Here is a 16083-nt window from a genome sequence, read left to right on the forward strand (position 1 = left end):
GACTGCCACTAATGCCCAGGTAACCCAAGATGATTTTTGGCTTCGTGACCTCGGATCGCACATAAAGCAGACACCTCCCTGACACCTTAGCTCAACCTTATTTGGAACAAACTCAAGATTTTATTGCCTTCTGTAGAATAGTGCGGAATGACAGGAAAAGGCACGGGTAGGTGGGTGTAGTGTCACTGAAAGCAAGGCAGGGGACAGCCGAGCTGTGCCACCCTCGCAGGGCACACGGCCCCTCAGAGCGAAGGTGCTTGGAGCTGTAACTCCTTGGAAGCAGCCCCAGCCATGTCCCCGCTGCCTCGCGGAGTCCCGGCAGAGCTCCTTGTGGAAACCTCCTTCCACCCAGCACCTGTGCCAAGGGGCCTGGATTTACAATTTCCAGCGCTAGGCGCCACAAGACCTAGGAGGGACGACGGGGAGGCTCAAGACACAATCAGGGGAAGGCGATTGCGGGAGCGGCGCCAACACGAGGCGCTCCCTTGGGGCCCTGAAGCGAGGGACCCGCAGCCCCCTCACGAGGCGGCACCGCCCGGGGCTGGGGACACGGCGGGGGCTGTGGTGGGGACCGTGTGTGGGGGGGGGCACCCCGCCATCGCCGGCGGTTAACGGCCGCCGCCGCGCGCTTCCAACGGCCGGCAGCGGCCGCAGCCCATTGGCCGGCGCCGCCGAGCGGCGGCCAATGGGAGGCGGCTGCCAGGAGCCGGGCGGCGGCGGCGGCGAGGCGGGCGGGAGGAGTGCAGGGTTAGGACGGAGCGGCCCGCGGGCCGCCGCCACACGCCGCGCCTCGACGGGGCGCACCCGGCCGCCGCCGGCACCGCCTCCTGCCCGCTGCCGGCGCCCCGTCGCCCTCACGGCTCGGCCGGGCGCTGAGGCAGCCTCACGGGGCAGCGCAGCCCCCCTCTCGTCCCCTCATCCCCTCGTTGTCCCGGTGTTGCCACGTAGGGCAGCCTCGTCTACCCGGCGGCTGTAGGGCGGCCTGGTCTACCCATTGATTTCCCCGTAGAGGCACCTCCTAGGCGGCTCTGCACAGGCTGCGGGCTGGGAGCAGCCGTTTGCCGGCTCTGCACGAGGCTCGTGGAGCCTGTGGAGACCGGAGCGTCTCCTCCCAGCAGCAGCGCCCTGGAGGACACGAGGAATGCCTCTGCCTTCCAGCTCGCTCGCGCTGCCTGTGCGCTAGCTACGAAGGCCCAAATTTCCTTTGGCTTACTTTGACTCGGGTAAAAAACAACAAAAAATAATAATTAGAGCAGGATTTAAACCGTGTACAGGAGTGGACGCAACCCCCTCGGAATGAAACATTCAGATCAGCTGCTCTTAGCTGTCATTTGGCAGAATACGGGGGGCTATTTCTAGGAGTCCGTTAAAGGCAAATAAAAAGTTTGGGGCTTTCAAGGTCTTTTTTGAGGTCTGAGAACCAAAGGTACCTGCCTGCTACAAAAAGCAGCCTGCATTTCTGAGCCATCGTGGCAGCTGCTGGGCTGCACTCGAATGGAGGTGGATGAGGGGTATTTGTTCCCCATGGGGATGTGGGTACCCCTGGGCAAGCCATTTGGGGTCTTTTCCTCTGCTCCTCACGCTGAGGTAGTGCCGAGAGAAAGAAGTCCCTGCCTCCAGGGCTCTGCCCCCTTGCCTTAATCAGTGCTTTACCTCTTTGTGTTGACGTGGCAGCCTCTGCTGAGTGTGCAGCAGGCTTCCAAACCCACCCTAACTACTCAGTGACGGGGCCCCACGAGTCTTTCAGCTGCTGTAGGTTGGGAGGGGGTCAATGTGAACTTTCTCTCATTAGATGTGAAAATGCACTGCATCAGCTTTGGGAAGGCCCCATCTGCTACGTTACCCCAATCCACCTCCAACCAGACCTACCCTATGCAAAGCCCATACACATATAGATCCCTTTCCAGTCCCCGCAGAGCCACAGCAGCCAGAACACACTTGGGTTTCTGCAGCCATGTCCATTGGCACGCAGCACCGCTGCACAACCTAGAGGTGCAGCTCAGGCCCAGCCCAGAAAATCTAAAGCCAAATGTACCACGAGAAAGCCCCCTCATTTTAATTGTGTGTGGCAGGTCTGCCTGGACAGCTTAGGGAAAAAATCTTGATGCACTGCAAAAGTCCAAATAGCAAACAGAAGGCTAGAATGTGTGAGAAAAAAAGGAAAAATACCACGAGTAAGGCTGTGCCACGCTACGGTAAGGCTTCATCTGAGTTCCCTCCTGGTCACAGAAGTGCAGAGAGCATTGGCTCAGATGAGCAGAGGTCCAGGAGGTCTGCACAGAAAGCCTGGAGCTGCTGAGGGACACCAGGAGGAACCTGTGGTCCAGGGCAGTCACCTGGGAGTGCCTGTTCGTGTCTCACTGTGGTCCTGGTGGAGAGGGACCCACGGTGCAATGAAAGACAGCAGGCAGGGCAAGAGATAGAAAGTGCTGCTTTACTCGGAGTGACTCTGAACTACACGGCTGTGCTGCAGGGAAGCCGAGGTCACGGCATCCCGAAAGACACAAAATAAAGCATGAATGAGCAATGCAATAAAAAATCAATTGGAAAGGGTACAACCGCTCAAGCCAGTCACTAGTAAGGGGGATGGGGGAGTTTGTTCTCTAACTGAAATAAACTAGAATAAACACCACTCCAACATCTCTTCCAACTTTCTTGGAAGCTTCTGGCCCTGTCCAATACTGGGTTGGAGCCACCAGAGCCGGCAGAGCTCTGCTCTTAACGGCTCTTCACCCCCATGTTATTATGGGGCTTCTTTCTGTATCTTGCATGAAAGGCAATCGAAGCAATGGGAAAGGTGCCCTAGGAGACAGAGGAAATCTGCTTTGTAAGATAACCAGAGCAGGAAGAAAGATCTGTATTATCTTTACAATCACCTTCATTTGTCTCATTGAAACCGTTTCTCTTTAACACTCGGAGAACAAAATCAGAGATAATCCACATTTTGTCCCCTGTCAGGCCCCTGGAGAGCCATAAAGAAAAGCCTTGGAAGAGGACGATAGCAGTACTCTGTTCAAGTCCAAAGGCTGAGGCATGCAGCTAATACCAAACATTACTGGTGGGTTTCATTCCTCGGGCCTTTGTAAAGGGCAATTACAAGTAAATCTGGACCAGCTGATGCATGACTCAAGGATGTGAGAAGGGTTTTGACTCAAAAGCTCGAGAGGTCAAGAGCTGGGACTCTCTTTAGTGATAAGGCTGGGCAAGAGATGGGCTTTATGACCGGCATGCTGAGTGGGGTCCCAAGCTGCTGCAGCGTTTGCAGTCTCTGTGGATGTGACACGTGCGGGCGTCGTGGTGCTGGAGGAGCCCTGCGTGAGCGGGGATGGGACAGGGCACTGTCTCTTGCTGTCTGTGCATGTGTGTGAGGCGTTCCTGCTTCTGGGCACCAGGACTGTTTTCAAAGCAGTTCAGCTTGGAATGCAGATTTCTGACCTGCTGCCAACATCCCAGTGGAAAATCTGTGCCCTGAGCAACAGATAGGAAATTAAACTTCAGCTCCAGTGCTGAGGGTATCATTTTCGCCTCAGCGGTGGAGCTGCAGAAACAGGAGTCTCAGGAGGATGGGGAAATCCTTCCTTCAGGGCAGTAACACCTCTCAGGCCACTCCTCACTGCTGGGGCAGCCTGGATTAACTCCATCCTCGGGGAGCAGGGAGGTGTGGTGTTACCGAGCAAGGGGTCAAAGCCCCACGTTTCCAAAGATGGGGATGGAGATCTGACTGATCAGAGATAACGCAGCCACTTCAGCCACGGGACAAAAATCAAGGCTGAAGGAGAAAAGCAGCCTTTGGCAAGCCTTTCCCAACACCTGGCTCTCCAGCCATCCCTTCTCCAAGCAGGACTTCTCTATGACAAGGCCCAGCAGCTGAGCTCCCTGTAGCTGGTGAAAAGCAGTAGAAACTTGAAGATGCCTGGGATCAGTGCTGGAGTGGATGCAGAAACCTGTGGATTTGGGAATCTGTTCTCCAGATACACCTGGAGAAGCACAAGGAGCTGATGGGTGCTCACAGGTTTTAGGGCCTGGGGGAATCAGTCTGGTAATAACATATGGATCCTTACCTAGCTGAGTGGAGGAGCTATATTCATAACTCCTGCTTCAAACTCATTATCTGTAGCTGAGCTTCACAGAAAGAAACATCAAGTCTCAGTTAAAAAGCCTTCAGAGAAATCCATCTCTTTCTAACAAAAAACAAACAAAAAAACTTTTGGAAGCTGACTATATTCACCAAACAAATGAGTAATTTCAAACACTGGCTCTAGCTTAAATCTCCAGACAAGGCATTTTCTCTGTTTTTTTGCTGTTAGATGAACAAACCTTTACTACCAGAGATCCTTCTGAAAACAAAACCGAGTCTCTTTTTAATCTGTGTAGCGTGGCATGGCACAGCCACTCTGCCAGGTTGTTCTGCAGGCAGCAGAAACGCCACGGGTCTCACTGCAGGCAGGGAGAATTCGGACTCTTAATTAATGACGGCAGGCTGCAGTCATGTAAGTCCATGTTAGCAGCAGATTCAAAGATTAAACTGCCTTGTGTATAATTAATTACTAGGTTTTAACATAATCAAAGCACAGGTGGAAGCGAGTGGTTCCTGTGGCAGAAGTTACAGCCCTGCCACAGTGGCTTTGTACTGCAAGGCAACAACAAAGGCTGTGAGAAAACCAAGATGGAATCTGCAGTGGTTTGGCTTCCAGGCATCCTTTCAGGTACAACCTTATTCTGCATGTGTAGGATCCAGGACCAGAAGCAACAGCAGGCTCTTAGTATCCACCTTGGTTTTATGTGCAACAAAAGAGAAGAAGTGAAATCAGTGAAATCTTACCCCTCTGTACCTTAATCCTGATGCCCAGTGACTTTCCCTAAGCACGGAGCTCTCCATATACACGAAATCCTCCACAGGTGCCCACTGCGTGTCCCAGCACAGACGCACCCAGCCCTATCCCTGCCTGGGTGCCCCCAGCCCCAGACCTCATGCAACCCTCTTCCCTCACGCTCCTCTGTCGCCTTCCTCCCATCTCCTCCCTCTGAAAGGGTGCACACATCTGGGTTGCCTTTATTGTGCGATAAATCTCACCCTGCATCTTGGGTTCATTTTCTGAAAGTTTTGAATGGTGTCTTGGAAATGCTGTTGGACAATAGGAGCTCTTTGAACCCAGGCCAGCTGGACGGGGCTCCTTGCATTGCAGCTGACATGCAGGCTTTGGCGGTCTTTCTCGACTCTTTCCTCTCTTCTTTTCTTTACAGCATTTGAATTGTCCTCAGACTTTATTTTTGGAGCGGGCAGTGCATTTCTGCATCTTTTCATCATTATATTATTATTAATTACAGTTAGGACTGTTTCTCTTTCTGCTGGCACTCCTGGGTGGATCTCTCCTCTCTCGCTTAATGTCTTGGGTAAGACTACCTTGGCTGCAACCAGCTTAAGCAGTGACTCAGAATCCCTGGCCTGCTCCCAGGAGAGATGCAAGAGTTTTGCCAGTTGCTTTATAAAGAGGCCATCGTTTTCCTCAGCGACTCTCTCGCTCAGCAGAGCTGAGTCGGGTGGAAAAGCTCGGTGCTGCGGTTCCAGTGAGGCCATCCCAGCCCTTGTGGACTGGCCGTCCCCGGGGTGTTACTGAAAGCAGAGCCCTGCTCCCTCCGGGTGCAACCAGGGCAACCTCTGAGCCAGGCACTGGGATCCTCCTCTGAACAGTGCCTTGGTCCCAGGGGGTCACTGCTCTCCCCTTCCCCGTCCCCTGGGCCCTGGAGGAAACAAAGCTGGGCAAGGCATGTGGGCAGGACGAGGCATCACGAGGGAGGGAACACTGTCTGCGACTGTCGAGCTATTGCCTAATGGCCCGTCACACAGCTACCCTGCTACACGCTGAAGCAGGCCTCTTGTATGGCTGGGTGTGAAGTTTGCTTGCAGCAGGGGTAAGCTGTACGTAGGGAAATCCCACCTAGAGAAGTCACACTAGAAGTGTTTGAGCAGCATGCTTGTTATGGAGGCTGAAGTGCACACCCTCAGGAAGAAAGAAACGGCCTGCCCCAGCGAGGCACGGCCATCTCCTGCAGAGCATGGGGGGAACACAGTCTGAGTCTGTCCCGTTACACTGCCCTGCCTCCAGGACCACAGCCGTGCCCTGGCGGTGGCACCGAGTGCTGGAGGTGAGGGGATCCTGCGGGGAAGGGCAGCCCACCTGCTCCACAGAGCTGCCGACAGCCCCGGTGCTGCCTTCAGCAGAGGAGAAGGACTGAGATCATCTGTTGCTTTTTGCTCACACCGACCAAAGTGAGGAGGAATAGGTCGTGGGCCAAATAAAACTCTCCTTCCTCCCATCCCAGGGAAGCCCATGAGCGGTTGGGAAGGGGTGGCCTGCCAGCCTCTCCCCACAGCCCTCTCCGTGCCGCTGTTGAAGGCCGAGATGAGTCCTGGGCTCAGCAGCAGCTGCCTGAGCACCAGGCAGAGGTGTCGTCCTCTCTGCAGCTGCGGCAGGGTGCGAACCACAGCCGGACCCCTCCCCAAATGAGGGGCCGGCTGCTGCTGGCCTGGGCCGGGTGGCATCGCTCCTTCGGCTTGAGGAATGCAAACCGCCTGAGCTGCTCTTGAGGATTGGCCAGGAAAAGTCCACAAATAGCAACAGGAAATCAAAATGCCCGCTCCAGACATGCACCCGATACGAGGCCATCCAGAGCAAGGAGAAAAATCAAATGCTGGACGATGGAGATTACATCATGCTGTGGATAAACCTGCGAGCCCGTCCAGCTGGGGCCATGCCAACAGGTCCAGATGGCTCAGGAATGCTAACTGCATAGCTACCTCTCTCGTCTTTGCTTTTTCTTCCCTCTTTCTTTCCCTATTCCCCATCCCTCCTGGCCTCTTTCCCTCTTCCCTTTCCCAGAATAAATAAATAAAACCTCTGGCAACTCTACAGAGCCCAATTTCATCAAATATCAGCAAGGCAACTGAGAGCACTGCATGGGCACTGCGCAGGGCACGGGTCTCTGGCTCCTGCCCGTAGATGCCCGTGCTGCTGGGCGACTGCACCGCGGTGATGTGAGCCTTCATCTCACCGGGGTCTTCAGCCCCTGGCTGCAAGGGAGGATGCCGCCAGGGCAGCTCCCCTGGAGCACGAGGAGCACGGAGAAATGAGCATTGCTGCCGCGTACCCCAGCTGCTCACAGCTGCCACGGGCTGCTCGCCGTGACGGCAGCACCAGGGGCAGGGAGAAAGCAGTTTTGCTGTCAGAGTTCGCAGCTGCTAGCTGCCACCCGGGCAGTAATTAGTGACAGGGAAACGAGCGCAGCACCCTGTGTTCTGTGCCCAGAGCTGACCAGGCCAGCGCTGCTCCTCGGCTGTCTCCCGGTGGGATAAAAACAGGGCTGGGAGACATGTAGGGAAGGAATTAAAGGTGTGCGCTCTGCCGGGCCCGAAAAAGGGCTGCAGGCCGTTTGCTTGTTATTTAATGCTAATCCAGCTGTCGGACTGCTGCCAATTATCTTTGACACATCCTGAAGAGCGGGAGAGGCAGCAGAGATCGGGAAAACAACCTTAGCACTGCTCTTCCCAGTGCTCAACCCTAACTTTAAGCAGCTCAGGCAGACTTTCTGCAGGGAAAGGGCACCTCGGAGGAGAAAGGGAAAGCAAAAACCCTGCCGTGAGCAGCAGGAGTGACCAAGAGGGACCACGGGTCTTTAATGCCCTGCTAGCAGGCTGACGAAGCCACGGCACTCTGATACTCTCAGCTCGTGACCTCCTTAGACACCAAGCAGCCCACACATAATTTGGGAGCCTGGGAGCTCGGCACAGCCCTAACCAAGCAGCAATTTCAGGCAGAAGTGTAACGGGGTGCTCTCAGCAAGCTGCCCAAACCCAGGGGGAAGCTAGGTTTTACAGCTCGGCCAGGATCTGGTTGTTCAGTGGAGGATGAGGTATGAGTACAGCCCTTTCACTGGATTTATAAAGCACAAATTGTTTGGTTTTCAGTATGGCCCAAGGAAGCCGGGCCAGCAACAGTATGGGCCAAGTACTTCAGTTTAAATCCCGACGCTGACAAACTTAGTCATCCACACTGACACTGAAAGATTGCTCTGGATTAACCTGAAGTATCTGAGGTCAAAATCAGCCACGCACAGTCCATAGGTGGCACAAACGGGAGAAGGGCAATGGATAGCTGGGACATGAGTGGAGGATGGAGCTGCCAAACTGAAAATGTGGCACATATCATCTACAGCTGCAACACAATTCAAAGAGACTAACCGGGGAAACAAAGAAATAGCTCCTACAGACCATTCCTGGCAGGTACCTGCAAGCAATCCCCACCCCAGCCTAACTTGTCACGGGTCTGCTTCGCCCACTGATGGCATTGCACCGTGCAAGTGAGAATAAGGCTGTGCATTCATTTTCAGACAGCAGAAGCTGTGCTGCACCAAGAGACACCCAGAAGATCGCATGCTGGGCGACAGACAGAGCTGGGACTAGCATTCTCCCATTCCTGACAACCTCATGCCCAGTCGCTGCATCACTGCCCATAAGGAAAAAAAAAAAAAACAACAAGAACAAACTCAGCATCATTCGATTGGCAATTCAGTATTTGTGGCTCAACGGCACCTCATCAACTCTCACAGTCTGCACATTTCCTCGGAAAGAAGAGCCAGATTTCCAGCACTCCCTAGGCAAAGAGCTCTCAGATCGAGAGACTGAAAAGGCTTTGAAAGAAACCTTCCATCAGCAGCCTTCACAAATTTCAGCAATCACTTCCTCCTCCCTCAGCTGCCTGGCTTGCAGTCCCTCCCCCGGGGCGGCAGCGAGCTCAGCCAAAAGCACCTGCCCAGCACCTTCCTTCAGCTGTCCTGAATTTATGGCAACAGCACTGAGCTGTCCTGACACGCAGCAATTAACCACCACGGCTCCGGACCTGGCTGCTCTTCTCCATCCTGCTCTCCCTGTGCCTCAGCCACCCCTCCGGGTGGGATCAGCACAAGCACGGCAGGGCGAGGAGCACGTCTGCGAGGTGAGCCCCTGCCCCTCGTCCAGCAGAGATGTTCCTGAGCACAGTGCTCCCACCAGGACTCTCCGTGGCACCCCGAGGAGAAGCCAGCAGCCAACAGTGGGGTGGGGAAGCTCAGCACGAGGAGATTTCTCTGGGCACTTGGCCTAAGGAAGCTCACCCGCAGGGGGGATGCTGACAATCCAACTCCCGGTGCCCAAAGTGGATGTTGTATCCAGCTCCCTCCTGTGTAACAAGCTTGGTAGCTGGCCCAAACTGTATTCCTCCTCCAGCTCCGGCTGCCAGATTCCTCCCAGGGGAGACCTGATATTCCTATTGCATGGGAACTCCTGACACAGCTCGCTGAGCCACGCGTTACTCTGCATCTATTCTAGGAACACTGATAGCTGAGTTTTGGGCAGGCTTTGCTGACTCGGGTCAGCCAGACCAACCTAAACAAACGCTTTTCCTGATCAAGACAAAGCCACAGTGTGAGGAAGCCAAAAGCAACTTTGCAGAGGTAGTCAAGGGTGAGTTTCCTCCGAAACAGGCTGGACAGTGATCATAATGAATGACCCCATATAAAGCATCACCTTAGATCCCTAAAGATGGTACTGATTAGCCCCATCCAACCCAGCACTGCTTTCAATTACCTGCTAGTTTCGGTGAGAACAGCCATGCACATTGCTTCCACCCCGTACAAAGAATTTCTGCCATCCCAGAGAGTGAGAAGATGAGATAGGATGCGCCTCTACATGCAGGAGGAAGGAAGGAGTGGAAGGGTCTGTGGGGTGGTGCAGTCACAGCCTTCACGGGACCTTCTTCTGGCTGAACAGCGTGTCGAGATCGGTGTCAAGCACCTCTCACTTGGACACTGAACAGAGCACCTCCAAATGACTTGGAGGCAGACTTGGAAAGATTTAGGAAAAAAGGAATTAAAGGAGAGATGCGGAGAAATAGAAGAAAAGGTGGATAAGTTAGTCAGAAAGGGATGGGTGACAGGGGAAGGGCTGGGGTGTTCAGTTAGGCTCGGGTGACTGCAGAAAAGGAAAACCTTCCTTAAAACGATGTGACCCTACAGGAAAGCAGAAGCAAACATTTGTTTTCTCAAGCAGCTGGGAGTAAGTTAGATGTAAACACTGCACGGCATGTGAGGGGAGCACCGGGGTTGAAAGGCACAGCCTGCCTTTCAGCACATTACCTGCAGCACCCTGCTGCTCTGGCCTTGCCCTCAGCTCCTCACACCCCTTCAGCTGTTTCTGCTCAGAGGGGTGATGCAGAACGTGCAGACACAGCCCAAGGAAACAGCTCACAGCTCACAACATCATGCTCCAAAGGCAGGAAAGAGAGAGGAGCTCCGTGCAGGCAGCCATCCTGTCCCATGACACACGGCTTCGGTTCCACTCTCACTTCTCATCTCCCGTGTGGAGATACAAACTCCCAGAGGCTCAGGTGAGCAAAGGAGGAGAAGTACAGGCATTGGTGACTGCACCTCACCTTGCAGCACTGACCTGGCACTTCCCTGGGAAGTCTCCTGGTCAAATCAGGCCAAGAGGCAGCTCCTGGGCATTCCTTAGTGGAGCTTCTCCCCTAGGCCCTACCTGCTCCCCTGCAACTGCAGCAAGGACACTGACTGGGTTTTGTGTCCACAACAGGACAAAGGACAAACTGGGAACTCATCCCTTCCCTAAAATGTGCTGATACAACTCAGTCTTGGGAATCAAATCTTCATAGCAAGCAACGTGTGGCTATGAGAAGAGAACCTGCCATGTGGCCATCACAGAGACACCTTCAGAGAGTGCAGTGTGTTCATTCCCTTCCTCTACCACTGAGAATTTGTTAAGTAATATACTATATGTTAACTAAATACTACAGTCTTAAACCTTACAGGAAAGTGCTGAGAAAAAACAAGAGTGAGCCCAGGACTAGACCTTTCTCAGAGGAAACACGGCAGCACATTGCAGAGGTGTCAGCACGGCCCTGTTTTGAATAGCAGGACTACAGCTGCGAAGCCACTCTTCCTAATATTTCCCTTTAAGGCACTGCTTCCAAACGAGGTTTTCTTTCCTCGTACGCGAGCACAAGGAAATTCCCCTCCCTACCAGAGACAGCTCCGTCGCGAGCTTCAGCGAGCCAGCACGGTGCTGGATGGGGCCAGCACGGTGCCGGAGGAGACAAGGGCAGCGCTGGATGGGGCCACCCTGGGCAGCAGGAGGCACTGCACTCTGAGGAAGCCAGCGCTTGTCGCAGGATGAAGAAGCCACGAGACACCAAGATATTTCCCGGAGTGCTGTGCCTCCTGCATTGGGCATGGAGGACAACCTTGCTTCTGGGCTACGGGAGGGGGCAGGAAATGCTGAGAGATGTTCTCCAGTGGTCCCAGTCAAACCAGGCCATGCCTCGGGACTCGTACTGGGACCAGGAGTTGCAATGGGGCACAGACCACCTCAGGCTGTCCACAGTCTGGTCCATACAGGTGTGACCCCTGGTTTTCTGCATCTCTGGAAGTGATGGCAGCATCGAATGACTGCCTAATGCCAGAGGGGACGGGGATCACCTGGCAGAGCTGTGTGTGGCTCCGGCACCTCCCAGCCCGTGCTGCTGACGCCCTCCCTCAGTGGGAGCACGCGGGAGGCACAGATGTGCTTCCAGCCCCTGCCAACACGCCCTTTGTTTGCTCTGCAAGCACTTCACTGACGTCCTTCCTGCTTCTCCCCACCAAGACAGTGGCTCTGTCTCTACTGTTTAACCCTGTTTGGGACAGGTGCCTTCCTGCACTCCTGCTCTGAGTTATAGCCTCTCCCCTACCCCTGACCCACCTGTGTGGCTAAAGGGTTCTCCCATTTTGGCAGAGATTTTCATTTTGGCCAGTGGATCCCCAGCATGTGCTGCCAGCTGTCCTACAGATGAACATTTTTTATTTTGGAAGAGGATCCCAGATGTCTCTCAGTTTCTTTCTGGCATGGAAGGATGCACAGGTTATCCCCAAGTCTCTGCGGAGGAATTGCTCTCCTAGTCTTCCAAAGGGAGCTCACATCTCTCCCCCTCTTCGTTACCAAAATGGAAATATGTCTCCTGGTGATGACTCTGCAGTGATGATGCCCATGAGCTGTTGTGTTCACCCTGCGGCTAGCACTTCTGCAGGTGTAAGTCCAGCTGTGAGACAACGAGGAGCAGCACGGGCACAAAGTGGAGGAACCATGAGATGGATCCAAAGAGACTAATGAGATAAGGAAGATCTGGGAACTGCTATTTTGAGATTTATTTCCATTAGAACAGGTCTGATAGCCCCATCTGGTCTCTCTGTATCTGTGCCCCAGACCCCAGGGGAATCTCTTCCCAGCAAGTTCCAAGCAAAATTTAAAGAAAAAACTCCTGCCTTGTGCAATCAGGGATGTGTCACTGACCAAATTTTACCACGCACAGGGACAAGAGGGTCAAAATGCTTTGTGAATGTGTCCCCGTGCAGGACTACCAGCAGTGTCAGACCCAGCCTCCTGGCACAGTGGAGCTCCCTTTGCTACCCACAGGACGATGGATGGCCAAAGCTCGTCATCCTCGCTGCGTGCTGAGGTGGTGGGAGGGAGCTTACACAGCATGAAAATCACCCAGACCAAAGATCAGCCCAGGACCTAAGCAACACTTAAGTGCTATTTCTGTCCCTCTCGCAAGCATAGGAGGAACAGAAATGTGTACAGGCTCCTCGTGGGAGTGACGGTCATCCCTGGTGAAGAGCCTGTGTTTATCTTCAGAGGAAGCTCCCCTTTGAGTTGTACCAGCACTGCCCTCGGCATGCTCACTACCGACAGTCCTGCCACTTTCCTCCTTTCTGCAGGCTGTGACAATGCTAAAGAAAAGAGCAAACGGGAGGCACAAAACCAAGTTCGCACTCGAGGAGCAGCCTGCAGAGACAAGTGGTTCCTCTCCCATTCTGCGGCATCGCAGCAGGCTCCAGCAGGTACCACTTGTCACCTAGCCCAGGAACATCATCAGATCACACAATGACAGAGCACGCTACTGTGCAGCCTCCAAAGCAGCTGGCTGAACACAACAGAGACAAGTCTGAATTGCCATTTTGCTTCTAACAAGCTTCTAACAGCGCAGACCTCAACTAACTTGTAGGTTGTTTTTTTTTGTTTTGTTTTTTTTTTGCCTTGATGTCTCCCTTTCAGAAGGAGACTCAGAATACGCTTTGAAAAGCACAGAGTCAAAATGGAGCCGTGTTTACCCGAACATCCAACCCCCAGAGTCATCTTTGAAGGTATTTTTCACACCATGAAATACAGAAACACGAGGAAGAAACAAACCCACTGGGGTACTAGGTTAAAAAGAAACACATGCCTCCTGTTTGGCTGGTTTATTCCGGCTTCGTTCTGACATCAGTGTCACAGACCCAGTGAAGCACAGTGGTGGATCTGACTCAGAAGATAAGCCCTTTGAAGAGTTTCACAACGCCGATAAGAGCGGAGAGAGTAAGAGCCCTGTGAGTGCAGCCGTAATAGATGGTGAGCGAATAGATGGGTCCTAGCAGCAGCAACCAGAAGTGCTGGGCTGGACGGGGGACGAACAGGTGGGATCGATAAGCAATCACCGCATGACGGATTAGTCTCATTTGCAGTGGGTCCCTTCTGGTAGGAAAAGATGAACAAAGTTGTCTCCGTTTAAAAGCAGTAGGCAGCCTCCTGAGCAAGAGGAGCTGGTGGTGTTTTTAGAAGCCATCGTATGCAAGCTGGGTTAGCAGAGGCTAAGTGAAGTAAAAGAAACAATTTGTATCCTCCAGAGATTTCCCCTCCAAGTATGAAGTAGACACCACTCTTCTTAAGATTAAAAAAAAAAAAAAAAAACAAAAAAAAACCCACCCACCCACACACACAAAATATCAAACAGAAATCCTATAACCGCAGACCCATGCAGGTTGGGAGGGAGCTCAGGAGATCTCCAAGCCCCCGCTCAGAGCACGGCCAACACTAAATGCAGACCACATTGCTTAGGGCTTTATCCAGACTGGTCTTGGGAACCTCCGAGGCTGGAGCTTCTACAGCATCTCAGGGCAGCCTCTTCCTACTCCTCAGTGTCCTCACAGTGAGAAATCCTCTCCTCACACCCAGTCTCTGCCTTCCCCGTTCCGATTTATGAGCACCGTCTCTCATCCTCCTGCCGTGCGCCGATGTACAGAGCCTGCCTCCCTCTTCACAGCAAGCTCCTCACGGGTGCAGGGGGGCTGCACATTTATCAGTGTCCGAATTATCCCATGGACAAAACCAGACACCACATTTCAGATGGAAAAGCGGCGATCGATTCCCCCTCCCTTACAGCCACGCTTCTGTTGGCAGCTCCAAGCCTCCTTTGCACACCCCTGGCTCGCACCCAGCTGCTGCCACCCAGGACCCCTAAGACCTTTGCAGCACTCCTCTCAGCCAGCCCCAGGAAGGGTCAATGAATTGCTTTTTGCCCTCGCTGCATCTCTTGAGGCTCGTGTCGAGCCATTCCTACAACTTGCCTCGGCTCCTCGGAATGGCAGCCCCCCCCCCAATTAATATTTTTTTCTGTTTCAAGCACACAGACTTCCTTGAGGACACATCTACAGGGCCATTTTTAAAAGAACAAGATGACTAATGAGGAGTGACGGTTCAGGAAAGGCGAGCAGTTCAGAGCCACGTAATTCTTGCCCCAGAGGAGCACAGCCTCTGCAGTAAGGTTCACCCATGCTTTCTCTCCGCTTCTGTTCTGAACAGAAGAAATCGTCCTCAGAAAAAAGAAAAAAAAAAAAGTTTCATACTGGCATTTTATGGCCAAAATTCCTGGCCTATTCTAAGAAAAATACTTGCTGAACAATATCTGGAAAAGTTTGCCCATCTTTGAAGCAAAGGCACTGGCAACTTTGCAATCTATTGTGCACGGTGATGCTTTGCACAGTACTATGCAAAAAGAACTTCTCAGCACATCTCCAGACCCCATGAGGTTTGCTGGATTTAGTAGGAAAATGTAAGTATATTCCTTCCCCCCATGTTGTCATGCAGCAAAAGAAAAAAGAGGCTGATGTATTATGCCCTGGGGCATGTATTTTCAACAGATTTGGGAGGTGGGAAGCAGCTACAGAATCTGCTCTGCTTATCATATCTGGGAAGAGAAAGCACCAGCTTGACTCGCACACTCCCGCAGAAGTTTGTGGTGTGGGCAGCTAGGGGAAAATCCGCACGGCACTTCGTTTCCTAATTGGAAGCGGAGGACAGTGGTGCCAGAGTCACCCCAACCTGGCGGCAGCCTGCCCCTGGTCACCGCACACTGCGAACACACTGTCCTGGCAGGTGGCACCAGATGGCACTCTTACACAAAAGCTTCTTTTTCTCATGCTCTGCTTGCAGCCAGAAGTTGTATTTAAACTATAAGGAGGTACCAGCTATATGGGCAAGGGGTTTCCCGAGTTCTGACTGCAGCCCCTGTGGCAACTCAGGTCAAAGTGGTGATGCCGAGACATAGTATTTCCACACAGGTAGGAGAATAAATGGTCCTGGCATGCAGCACTTCCATACCAGCACAGCTGCATCCGTGCAGGGTATATAGGGAAGGAGGGGAAATGCAAGGCTCCCAGTGATGGGTCCTGGAGCAGCTGAAGCCCTGCAGTCGCCAGCGGGAGCTGCAAGCACACAGCCGGGCTCTGCTCCTCCTGCAGTGCCCGGCCGTGGCTGGTCCCTGAGGCACGGCAGTATCCCGGGGAGCAGGAGCTGGTGAGCTGTCTGAGGCATGGGACCGCCCGAATAATCTCTTTCCCAGAGCTGCTGTGCCTCCAGACACCAAGCGCGGTGCACCTAGCCTAGTGCAAATTGTGCACCTCTGCTTTCTCCTCCGCGCCGGAGGCAGTGCAAAACAGTATCCTGGGTACCTCTGGGTGTCTCATGTGCAGAAGTGGATTTACCAGGCACTTAACAGCCACAGCCCTCCTCTCCCTGTCTCCTGCTCTGGTGCTGTGCTGCTGGCATCACCCCTGCCCCTGCCACCAGGACGGTGCTCGGAGCTGCCCGCATTGCCCCGCCGGGAGCACGGGAGGTGCTGGGGTGGGACGGGGGCACGGCAGGGATGCTCGCCCACCTTTGGCCATGCCAGCCCTGAGGTG

General features: G+C 53.6%; 1 protein-coding gene across 3 annotated transcripts in view; it reads right to left on the minus strand.

The window, feature by feature from the left end:
* The window catches only part of CREB3L1 (cAMP responsive element binding protein 3 like 1), a 42924-nt gene that overhangs the window by 26218 nt on the left and 623 nt on the right, over window positions 1–16083 (minus strand). The window lies entirely within an intron of this gene.

Source organism: Aythya fuligula, chromosome 5, assembly GCF_009819795.1.
Source record: "Aythya fuligula isolate bAytFul2 chromosome 5, bAytFul2.pri, whole genome shotgun sequence".
Classification (NCBI taxonomy): domain Eukaryota; kingdom Metazoa; phylum Chordata; class Aves; order Anseriformes; family Anatidae; genus Aythya; species Aythya fuligula.